The sequence below is a fragment of the Pinus tabuliformis genome, chromosome 3_2, assembly GCF_031772625.1.
Source record: "Pinus tabuliformis cultivar Carrire ecotype Pingquan chromosome 3_2, CPIR1, whole genome shotgun sequence".
NCBI lineage: Eukaryota > Viridiplantae > Streptophyta > Pinopsida > Pinales > Pinaceae > Pinus > Pinus tabuliformis.
The window spans coordinates 836179008-836192422 of record NC_142302.1 but is presented as its reverse complement, the minus strand read 5'-3'; positions in this window follow the sequence as shown (position 1 = coordinate 836192422).

Genomic DNA, 13415 nt, shown 5'->3' with positions numbered 1-13415 from the left:
CCTCCATTGTTTTGAGACTTTTTCTGGCTCTGTGCCATAGTTGATTCTTTCGACCGAGTTTATAATTAACTCAAAATTAGCTTCTACAATAACATTATGGAGATTATCCTGCTTCAGGAATTCCAAACATTGCTCCAGAGCCATTATCTCCACCATATTGTTAGTGGCTCTTCCTAAATGGAATGAAAAATAAAAAGGAGACTGCCATTGTCATCTCTTAACACCCCTCCACAGCCAACAATACCCGGGCTATCCTTGGATGCCCCATCAATGTTGTACTTCAAAAAACCCTGAGGGGAAGGATGCCAATATTCCTGCTTAGTATCCATTTCCAAAAGCCTTCCCATCTAGGCCCTGTGGAATAAGCCCCTGCATACCTAATTTATGAGGAATTTGTGTTTCATCTTCCGAAGGTGGATTTTTAGGGAAAGTTCGCACTATGGTACTTACCGTCTCCTTAAGCTGTCTTAAGATTTTCTCAAAAAGGAATTGGGAGGAACATTTTTCATTCTTGAAGATTTCGTTGTTCCTTTCTTTCCAGACAGTCCAACTTATGGAACTTGGTGATAAATCCCATGCAGAGCTTAGAAGTTCAAAATCAGAAAGGGTGCTCCATTGTTTCCTCTTGGGCTTCATAGAGATGGCATCTGGAAGGGCCCAAAACACCCCTCCTCTGAATGTTATCCCAAGTCAAAATTTTCATTTGATGAACCAACCATAGGAAGAGTTTAATCTTCATCCATCCTTGATGTTTCCATATGTTCTACCAAACCCTGTCCAAATCGTTGGAAACCAGCTCAAGGAGTATGTGTTTTTCCTCCTCAAGATTGAACGTGCTTGCATTTTTGTTGCCCCATATAAGTTGGTCATGCCCCCTATCACTAAAATTCTCCTTTGTTCCAATATTCTTATAAGTGCCTCTGCTTTGGCTTTAAGTGGGTTGTCTTCCATGTGAACCAAATTCTTCCAGGCTCTCCATTTTCCTTCACTGTTGGTTTGATTCCAAAAATATTTTACCTTGAATAACCTTTTGGTATCTATTTCTTTATTTAGGTCTAGAAGGTTCTCTCTTAAGAGTGTAGGTTCTTGTTGCCATTTTTCCTCCCAAAACAAAGAAAGATCACCCTCTCTGATTTCCCAGAAGATGTTTTTTTGAACTAATTCTCTATTCCCCCAGGCCTTATTCTAGATGTGTGAGCCCTTTATAATGTTGAACATCCTTATTAGATCATTATCTTGCCACTTACTGGAATATTTTTCTTTCTAGATTCTATCCCACTGTGCCTTTGGGTCTTTCACCCAGTGCCACCATAATTTCGCCCCTAAAACTTTACTTAGTACTTCCGGATCATCCAGACCAAGACCCCCATAATTTTTTGGTTTGCAGATCTTCTCCCACGTTACCAAGGCCCATTTCTTTCTTTCCTCCCCCTTACCACAAAGAAACTCTCTTTGAATGGTTCTAAAAAGTTGTAAAACTCCTTTTGGAGGTGGAAGGGCTGATAACATGAAGACGGGGATTGATTGGAGAACAACTTTTGTAAGCTCTAACTGACCAACTAGGTTTAAGGATCTAAAGTTCCATTTCCTGATTTTATCCTGCATCTTATTAATCACTGGCTCCTGAATGCCCTTGTGAAAAGGCTTATCAATAAGATGAACTCTCAAATATTTGGAGGGAAGGACATCCCTTTGAAAGCCTAGAATCCTAGAGATATTTTTCTGAATAGTTATATTGGTGTTAAAGAAAGAAATCTGAGATTTGGAGAGATTAACTTACATACCTGTGGCGATGGCAAAGTCAGAGAGCATATCTTTGAACATTGGAGCTTCTTTGACCATGGGGATTCCTTGCAACATAGTATCATCAACAAATTGTTGATAGGTAAAAGTCTGACTAGTCTTTGAAAGTTGGAGGCCTTTGATATTACCAACTTCTTTCGCATAATTGATAAACCGACCCAGAACTTCCATCATGAGGATGAAGAGAAGGGGACAGAGTGGATCACCCTGCCTGAGGCCTCTAGAAGGAGTAAAAGTCTTGGAAGGAGAACCATTCACCAGAATTGAAAAACTAGAAGAAGTTACCGGGGCCATGACCCATCTAACCCGGTTATGATCAAACCCAAAACAAATAAGGATCCTCCTTATATAGGACCAATTCATCTTATCATAAGCTTTGTCTAGGTCCAATTGCATAATCATACCAGCCTTCCTATTGCTTGTCAATGAGTGGACCACCTCATGCTCCTGAGTGATGTTATTGAGAATTTGTCTGCCTTCCACATAACCAGAATTTGTCTGCCTTGGATATGATATTGTAAACCACACTGCACAAGGATATGGATCTAAACCTTTCTGGTGTCTGAACATTGTCCTGTTTGGGGATCAGGTAAATGAAGGAAGTATTGAGCTTCTTTAAAATAGTTCTATTCAACCTGGAACATTCCACTACTTTTAGAATATCCTGTTTAAATATATTCCAGCAAGCTCTAAAGAAATCCACATTGAAAGCATCAGGGCCTGGCACTTTACCATTCTAAATTTCTTTGATGACCTCACTAACCTCCTCTTCTGTCACTGGCCTATTGAGATTGAAATTATCCTCTCTAGTAACCAGCCTAGGAATATGCCCAGCTAAATCCCTGATAAAATGCTCTCTATCTAAAATGTTTTCTTGTGCTGCTCCATGAAAGTGATGAACTAACACATCTTCTATATCTTCATGGGAGTTAATAAGATGATCGCCATCATACTTGATCAAAGAGGTCCTATTATGAGATCTGTTTGCAATGGTTGATCTGTGGAAAATTCTAGTGTTACGTTCCCCTTCTTTCAGCCATTGAACTCTAGATTTTTGTCTCCAAAATATTTCCTCTTGTTTACATCAATTCTCCTAGTCTTGTTGGTGTTTGGTGGCTTCGTCATTTCTATCTTTATCAAAGCCCTCTGAGATAAGGGTTTGATTGAGTTCCCGCATTTTATCTTCAACAACTTCTTTAGCTGCAAAAATATTTCCAAATTCATTCTTATTCCAATATTTAAGTCTTAGCTTGATGTGCTTTAGTCTTTTGTGTAGTTGGAACATACTTGTACCCTGAATATGAAAATCTTATGTCCACCAATTTGTAATGTTACTGATGAAGTCGAGGTGTGTGAGCCAGATATTCTCAATCTGAAAGGTCTATTCTTGGGGGTACCAATGCCCTGAACCTCAAGTTGAACAGGCCAATGGTCTGAACCTCCAAAGGGGAGAATTCTTACTATCATTTCCTTGTTGGGGAGCACAAGGTCCTCTAAGATTATGAATCTATCTAACTTTGAAGCTACTTGAGAATATCCTCCTCTTTTATTCTTCCAAGTGGAGAGACCATTACTCATATTAGTATCAACAAGCTTCATATTATCTATAAAAGTTTGGAAAGTTGTGGAGTCTCTGCTTAATGTTTTGGTTCCCCCCTTTTTCTCTGAAAGTGATTTGATCATGTTGAAGTCCCCACACAAGATCCATGGTACATCTACATGTATGTCTCTAAGCTCCATAAGAGAATCTAGTCCACCTGAGTTTATCATCCATTCTTTGGGGGCCATATACATTCGTGACCAGATAGGTCTCCCTATCTCCCATCAGTTGTATAACAACTGACAAATAATTTCTAGATGCCTCAGCATCTATTATGCCAATCTTTTGGGGGTTCCAAAGAGTAAGTATGTCCCCTGATGTGTTATGTCCTTTGACTTCTAGAAACTCAAACCTATTGAGCCATTTATTGTGAATTTCTTTTATTTTCTAAATGGAACATTTATTTTCCTAGATAAAGATCATATTTGGAGCTTCTTGTTTCATTCTATTACTATAATTATTTGTTTCCTTTTAGTACCTAGACATCTAATATTCCAGGATGTAAACTTCATTATTAAAGATTAGTAAAGGAGTAGTTGGTTAGATCTTTCATCTTACCTGAATCTATCATTAGCTTTCCACATTCCATGAATAACGCGTTCTACTTTTTCCTACCTCTCTTCTTGCCTGGGTTTCTGGGTGCTAATCCAGGTGTCATTTTCATACTTTTCACACCTTCGTTTCCCTGCCCTTCCTTTTTTCCTTGCCTATCCAGCCCTTTGTCCTGATTTTTCCATAGGAACAACTGTTTTACTCTATTGAACTCTTCTGGCGCTAAAGAGTCTACCACCCTCATGATCCCCTATTTCAAGAACCCTTCCAGATCTAAGTGTTCCCTGTACTTCATGATCCTCCATTTCCATCTCACTCTGGGTCATTTCTTGGTCCATCTCCGGTTCTACATCACTCAGCATAGCCTCTTTCTATTTGTTAATATCCTGTGTTTGTGCTCTGTCTTCATCTTTCTCCTTCTCCATTTGGCTTCCTTCCATTACCTGATCTTCTTTTGTTATTTCTTCTATTTCTTTGACTACTTGGAACTTATTCAAATTAGCTTGTTGCCCTTTAGTTTGTTGTTGCTTTGGCCCCCTCTTGCCCCCTTTTCCTCTATGTACCACTTTGTGAAAGCCTTCAGTATCTTTCATTATGGTCGCTTTACTTCTATTCTCTATTTCACTGAGAGGGCAGTCTGTAACTAGGTGCCCATGCTCATGGAATCTCTGACATCTAAAATGAATATGTTCATAGTCTCCTGTTTGCACCCATTCTTCATCAAAAACTTCCAAGATGACCTCATCTGGTAGAGCTCCAGAGAGATCCATCTCCACACATATTCATGCAAAGGAAGTGTACTTTCCCCTTTTGGTGGCCTCAGAAGTTTTGACAAAACACCCTAATTTGTTTCCTATGGTAGATAACGATTTTGGTTACTAGTAATAAAGAGGTAGAGAGTAGAGTCTTACCCAAACTAGGACCAAAGTGAAGGTTTCTTGATCAAGGAAAAATTCATCATCCACGGTTGCATGTACAGGCCTGCTACTGCATAGAAGTAGGGCCCTCCTTCAAACACCCTATCTTTATCCTCAATATTTGTGAAGACCACAATGGAGAGACCCTTTGACCCAAGATGTAGGTCAATGCTTCTTGTTGGTTTCCAGTTGTATTTAATCCATGTTTGTAAATCCTTCTTAGTGGGCCATAATCCCATGAATTTACAAATGATAGCATATGTCCCCATGTGTTCCCTATGTGCCTGTAGAGCCAGATCATTTAAAACTACTCTGTGTGTGACCTCAGCTTTGGGTTTACATGGCCCCTTATATGATTTGCTTTTCACTCCCTGTTCCTTGTCTTCTTCCTCATTTTATTTGTTGCTTTTATTCTCCCTTGACTTGTTAGATTCTTGCTCCTTTTCCATGTTCCTTATCCCTTCTCCTGAAGGACCTTTGACACTCTCTAATGGTTTCTTGCCTCGGCTAGCTACTGCCTGCCTGAAGGAGGGAGTGCATCTCCCCCCTTTGCACCCTTCCATGAATGTCTACACCTCCAGACGCCTGAAAACATTAGCTCTTCCCTTCAACAGTCACCATCGTCAAGTTTCGATACTTAATCATCATGTACAAACTGATATTCAATTATATCAGATTTCAAGTATTTGAAGCAATATTTGTATATCAACATCTCTTTTGACCTACAATTTGAGAGGAAATATCCAAAAAGCTGCAATAGGAATATGTTTTCCATATTATGGTTGTTAGGTAGTGTAATAGGAATTTTTTTTCCATATTATGGTTGATAGTGAGTGTGAGGTTATATAGGAACCAAAATGTATAATTTAGATATTGTGAATGTACATATACATTTTTTGGAAGGAAAGTTCATTTTTCATCTCTAATTTCTTTCTTTCTTTATTTATTTTATTTTTTTAAATAACATTTTTCATTTTGGAAGGAAATTTCATTTTTCATCTCTAATTTCTTTCTTTATTTATTTTATTTTTTTAAATAGCATTTTTCATTTTGGAAGGAAAGTTCATTTTCACTTCGGATTTCTCTATTTTCACTCTTCAGGATGCCAACTTCAAGCATTTTAGAGTTTGGAAGGAAAGTTCATTTTCATCTCAGTTTTCACTCTTGATCATGCCCACTACAACTCTCTTACTAGGAAAACGTCTTTTTATTTTTTTATAATAAAGTTGCATTGATATTTCAAAGCCGAGTTCAGCAAATAGAAACACACAAATGCCTCGAGAGGCATGGATGATATCTCCCCATGAATGATATCTCTGTGCACAACAATCTCTACCTCACAATGTTGAATTCACCTATCAGATGTGCTTTTACAACCCTCAGAGATTTTTAGTGTTCTTCATGCTATGTTTCTAAAAACAAAACAAGTTACTTAGACTTCAAGTTTTCCGAGCCATATTCAGAATGTGAACTATTTCCATTTTTTAGTTTTTACTATTTCATAAACATAGATATCTTATATACCAAAGTGGTGAATCAATGAGACGTCAATTTTAATTAAAAATTAATTAATTAGTTTGTTTATCATCCAAATTTTATTCATATGTATATATATTTAAACAATAATAAAAAACCGTATTTAAAAATATTATTGCTATACAAGTTAAATAATAATTATATATTATGTTAATTAGCTAGTTAGTATAATAATACAAAATGGTAAAAGATGGATAATTTTTTTCAGAAAAAGAATATTTAAATGATTTTTTAAAATATATTTTATATTTATTATAATATAAAACTTAAATTCTATAATAAAAATTAGAAGTGAAAAAAAACAAAGTGAATGAGCAGGGAATACTATTTTACATAAAATAAAATAATTTATAACAGCAGCAAGCAATAGTTTTATTCTAAATTAAAATATATAAACATTAAAACAAACATAAATACAATTTTTAGAGTTTTCAATTGGGGTGTGGGTAATAATTAGTTTTAATTATAGTTGGGAGCTAATGCATGATTTTTCATCTTCAAAAATGACCTTGCTATTTTGGAAAATGTAAAATATATGGCATACATTACAAATGCCTTTCTCATACAACTTTTCCAAATTAACAACCCTATCAACCTCTTTTTACAATTTTTACAGCAATTACTAGTATTTATTAATTTCATATACACTAGATTTTTTTTTTAAATAATGTCGTAATTATATTTAATGATTCATTAATGTGAGAAGTACTTAAATATTTGATAAATCATTTAAATATAATAATTTATTTCGCGTGAAAAAAATATGATTATAATTTATATAAATTGTACAAACGGATCAACTATGTTTTGGGAATTTTTAAACTTAAAAAGGCTTAAAAAAATACGCACAAGTAATCATGCGGAGTTCGTTGAATGAAACTAAAGGGGGTTTCGGTATCCATGTTTTTGAACATTCTTGTTAGTTATAAATTAAATAAATAAGAGAAAGACTCAACTCTCATACTTTTTGTTTGAGTATAAAAATTATTTTAATTATATTTTGTATTATCATATTAAATTAATGTTCAAAGGGAGGCTTTCTTTGAGGAAGGTTTGCAGTTGGATGTAGTATTTACTCAATGCCCGAATGCAAAGATGGAAATGCGGTGGAATACATTCATTTAATTTTAAATTAATGAATTTGTGTTTTTCTTTAAAGTTCGTTAATTTTACCTATTATTTTGGTGCAAGTTTTAATATATGTTTTGATTTGGATTCAAATTAAAATATAATCAAGGTTACATAATAGTTAGTATATGCAGTTTAGCTTAAATATAGCTTAATGAAATAAAAAAATGATAATGACAAAAATTTCATCACAAAAATAAAACAACTAATAAAATATTATATTAGGTATTATTTTATGGGATTCAACTCCATTAACTAAGTCATTCAAGTATGACCATTTCTCATGGAAATGGTTATACTTGAATGACATGAGAAACGGTCATACTTGAATGACTTACTTAACGGAGTTGAATCCTAAAAAAACGATGTCTAATATAATGCACTGCGAAAGCCCCTTAATACTTAAATTATTATATTGTTAAATGCCATCACCAAAAATTAAGAAATATGATTAACTAATATTGTTTATATTAAAACAAATATAACTATATGTGTGTGTTTTATTTTTATTAATATATATAATTGTGTATAATTTAATTTACTAGAATATTTTTATAATATAATAATAAGTCACTTAAATTGAAAATATTGTGAAAAAAATATAATTCATGAAAATAGAAATAATAGAAAAATAAATGAAAAAGTTAAAAGAAAAGGAAATAAAACTAAAAACAAAAATTTAGTAACTAATGAAAATGTAAGTTACTAAACAACCCATAATAAGACCTCAACCAATCATCTTACAAATAATTAAATTTCAATAATGTTAAAAGATAATAAAAGTTGAATTCATAATGTTAAACTATGGATAAGTGTCATAATTGTTTGTCGAAGACAAACTAATACCTAGTCAAAACCAAATTGAATGGGTTATACCATGCAGGTATAATAATAGATTTTGGATTTTGTAAGGACTTTTTGATGTTTAAGTGAAATACTAATACATAATCTAATTTCAATATTTAAAAGTAAGGATAAGGATGTATGTTTGGACATTATAAATTTAGTGATAAATCTTTTTATAAAATTTAACAATAATTTCATTTGAATTGTTTTATATAAAATTATTAAATAATTTTAAAATGTCATATTTATATATAATATTTAATTTGGCCTCCTCTCACATGTCATACTCTTATTACCTTCAACATGCATTCAAGTTAACTAATCTTTCCAAGTTTCATAGGAATCACTTAATTATAATTGAACAAAGCTAGCTTCATAGTCCCTTCCTCTTAAATAAAAAATATATATACCTGGGGAAGCAAAAACATCTCAGCCAAGATAAAAATCTGAACAGTTGCACAATAATCCATATGTTGGTAAATCCTGAAAAGATGTTTGAGTTCATTAAGTATAAATTTATTTATTTTAAGAACTATGAGGAAACATATCTCTTTTTTGTAGAGAGAATTAATGTCAAGGGTCTAGGTGTTGGAATCAGTCAATTGAAGACTCTATAAGAAGAATAACTCTTGTGAGTTTTCATCTCGATTTGGAGAGGTGTTGCAATTAGACGCCTGAAATATGGAGTTGCATCTAGAGGCCCCTCACTACACAATTAGTAGTATTAATGCCATATTAACAATTGTTATAATTAATGGTGATTTATTTTTTTTGTTGAGTTGTTGTATTGTTTTCACTCTTTAGTTACAGGGATAGTGCCAGCCTCAGCACCATTTGTAGGTCATGGATGTTTTAGGCTCTATTTCATGCCTTTGTATGTTGCTTGGCATTAGGGTGCATGATCTGGACTCTACAACTGCGTCTTTTTCATCTCACGGATGCACGACTTTAGGAACAACATGGGTTCACAAAATTAAACAAAGGGTGTTCCTCAAAGTTGAAAACCTTAACCTCCCACTTCCCCATGTAATTCTTATTTAGATTTTGGGAGCGGGATATATATGGGGTTTGGGTGTACATGCGTGTAAAATAGTTGGTATGTATATAAACTGCATGTTAAAATCAAAAGAAGCATTCAAAAGTCTTATTTTAGGCACTCATTTTTATATATATTTTTTTAATTTTATTTCATATCCTTCCCATAGTGATAGTCCATCTGGTTTGTTGGCTATTGCCTATATGCTAGGATGGAAAGAAAGGAAGAGAGTGAAAAACATCTATATATAGCTTGATAGAATTCATTCCATCCTTGATCCCCCCTCTTTGATAACATCTATGAGTGGCTTTCTTCTAGCTCAGGCCTAAGAGAAGTGGGGAAGTATATACCAACTTTGAATGAATATCTATTAAGAGCTTAGCAAGCTACTTTGATTAGAAACTCTCATTAATGATTGTTCCTCGATTTCCATGTTATTTGATTAGAAACTCTCTTGAATGATTGTTCCTCGCTTTCCATGTTATGTATGTTATGAGGTTCAGGTTGATAATGTGATGCAGGGTTACCCACGCACATACCCATAGTATCCACCCTTTTGTATAAACACAATTGTCCTAGGTATTTAACTCTCCAATGGAGTTAAATCTTCAGGCCATAAATGTTTAAGGCCCTTTAGCACTGGTTCCTTTTCATCGGAACCCAATCACCCCGCTTTAAACCCTCTATCAAGACATAAAAACTCACATAACATTCTCATAAGACTTCATTAAAGCCTTCCTCCTTAAATCCATCTATCGAGAATTAAAACCCTCTCATTAACCCTTTAATAGATTGGTTACATATGTTTTAATGTATAAAAATTTCTATAGAAAATCTTCCACTTTATAAACCATTACAAAGGAAATCCATTTACAAAGGGAAATGCTCCCAAAATATACCTTCCCGCCTTTTGTACGACCTCTACACAGAAACCGAGGTTACACCTTTATCACTCATTTCAATCGGCACTTCCGCTTCCTTCAACATTGAACATATATATATCTATATATATATATATATATATCAATTCCCTTTCCGCTATGATATGTGATAATCAACGACATTAACATATATTTAAGTCTTAAAAGACTCACACAACAATTTAATGTAATAAATGGGAAAGACGAGAAATACAAAGGAAATCCCTCGTCGAACACATGTACTTGGACTTCAAACATTATATATTCACGTTCTTCGAATATTGTTGGGTCCACTCCTTCCAAGTCTTTCGCTACGCAACTTTGATCTATCTGACCACTAATCTCCGATCAGCGATCACGCCAATCTTTGATCGTCGATCGGCGCTTATTGTTGTCATCATATCAACACTTCCTCTAGCCAGACTTCCACTTGAATTCCAATTTGATATCTTTTACGGACCCGATATGGTATAAACCAACCTTTATAATGGTTTAAGTCCTTTTCCAATCCTGATTCTATTTTGCACTCGACTTTTAGTGTAACTCGGGTTTTCCTTCCTCGCGGCCCAAAATTACACAAATAACTCCATCGATGAGATGTTCTACTTCCTCCTCAGTGACATCAATTGGACCATTGATCTTCTAGATCCAATGGTTGCTGAGCGTCGATATTTCTCCTCAACACTTCTCCCTTTTACATAGTTTTTACACTAAGTCTTCAAATCTTCCATGGGTTAACTCCTCTTCAAAGGATTCAATTCCTTCACTATTCTCACTGCACGCTATCTCTTTTGAGCTTAAGCTCTGCACTCTCCTTTCATATCTATTTTTGCAGAGCTCTAATGGATTCAATGATCCATCATCATCCTGTGTATCATTTCCTCCCTCTACGTGTTCTACAGAACTCTGGCTATAATCCTCTATATGAGAACCTACGAGTTCACATACAATTCAACACTCGAAACACGCATTTCAACTTGAAATTAAGTTGACTGTATTAATAAATATCAACAATGATTACAGAATGAGACTTCTCTCTCTCACAGGGCTATTTTCAAATGTTAGTGGCCTCCATTTTGACTCTACCCGTAGGCTTACATATATGCTAGTGAGTTCTATTGAACTTATCTTGGTTCGACTCCTAAGTCAACTAAACAGACTCCTAAAACCTTTGTCCATTATGTCCACTTCTAATTAATTCCTAAGTCTCTCTCTCATGCCTCGAATCATGAACTGTTTTAAGAGTTCTAATTGACTTTGGACTCTTGTCGTTTATTCCCAGTCATGTTCTCATTTATTTCAGAGCTCTTAAAATTTCCTCCATTATCTAATTAAATCACTTAAAGGCCTAATTTATCACTTAGGAATCCAACTTCCCAAAGATACATGACCCCATATGTCTACTTAATTACAATAATTTTCCTTGGGCATAATGCTCCTGCATCATAATGTTAGCTTCAAGTTTGAAGTTCAGCTTCCATAATATTGTATAGAGGTGAATGATCTGGGAGATGCTATTTAAGGTAAAATGATTGTTCTTAGTATATTCTTCTTTATTGAAATTCTCTAGGGATAGAAGTAGATGTGCTCATTGCATCTCCACACTGTGTCAATTAAATGGAATTAATTTATCTTAATATCTAAGACAATTAAATCCATACAAAACTTACCGTGGAAATATGAAGTTCTTGACTAAGTAGTGGTAGATAGATTTTCTATGGTATCACATATTGGCAACCATGAAATGTTGCATCTTGCATCTTGTTAGAGTTCATTCCAAGACAAATGGGATATTTGATATGTTGGAATTATGTGATACTGTAAGTTTGTAACTTGCATATTCTTTGAAAAATCCCACAATTTCATTAATTATGGTCTTATCCCTATTTATAGGATATGATTTTACTTTTATTCTATGACTTCTTTCATGTTATAAAATCATTGCATTTAGAAAGAAAAAAAGTTTTTGTTAACTAACTAAAATCAATTTCCAGAGCTAAAATTTCTATGCCCTTTAATATGTTCACTTTCTTATACATTTTTATTTGTTTGCCTGTGCTCACCATAGAGGTTGAGAACATTTCATGCCAATTGAATCTTTGGTTGATAGATGCCAAGTCCATATTTTCCATGCTGATTCTGATGCATGGATATATTCACATCCTATTCATTCTACTTACTAGTATATGTATTTCCTGTCACGGAGCTGAAAAGTATGCTAAGAAGAAACAAACTGGAAAAAGCATTCATATAATCAAGAAATATAGCCTTATATGAAAATCCTCATGGTTAAAGAGGGGATGAGATTTATTAGGTTCTTAGTCCAGTTCATGGTTTTAAGAGCATCAATGCATAGAATTTTTTTTTTGTAGCATTTGAAATGTGATGTACAACAACTGATATCTTCAATAACATGTACTAATGGTTTCCTTCATGTTTTACTATGCTACAGAGGTTATTGAGCTTAACTTTGCTACATTCTTCTGATCTATGCCTTTGATTTCTTGGAGATGATGGTGTTGTTGAGAGGTTGGTTGTTTTGAGTCCTGGTAATGAGAACTCAAGTGTCGTTATTGAAGGGATTTCATTAGATACTTTTGGAATATCTTTTTTTTGTTAAGGTTACCTGATGTAAAGCCCTCATATTTATAGCAATGAGAGAAGTCTAAGTTGGTTGGAGATGAGTTCCTCTCAAAGGTAGACTACTAACTGTAGTATACGAATATAATTAAATAGTATTAGTAATTGAAAGAAACTGCCATATAGGTAATTGAAATATGCTTCAAGTGTGATATTGATGATTTCAATGATATGTAGGTATTTGATGTAGCATGTTTTTGTTGGGCCTTGGGTCTTATCACTTGATAAATTATTTATGAATCTTTATATGTATTCTAAATACTTTCAATACACTAGTTTACTTTGGGACAAGTTTTGTTGTCTAAGTTGCATGGTATAGTGAAACATGAATGCATATATCTATATATATATATATATATATATATATATATATATATATATATATATATATATATATATATATATATATATATATATAATGTTTCTAGCATGTTCTT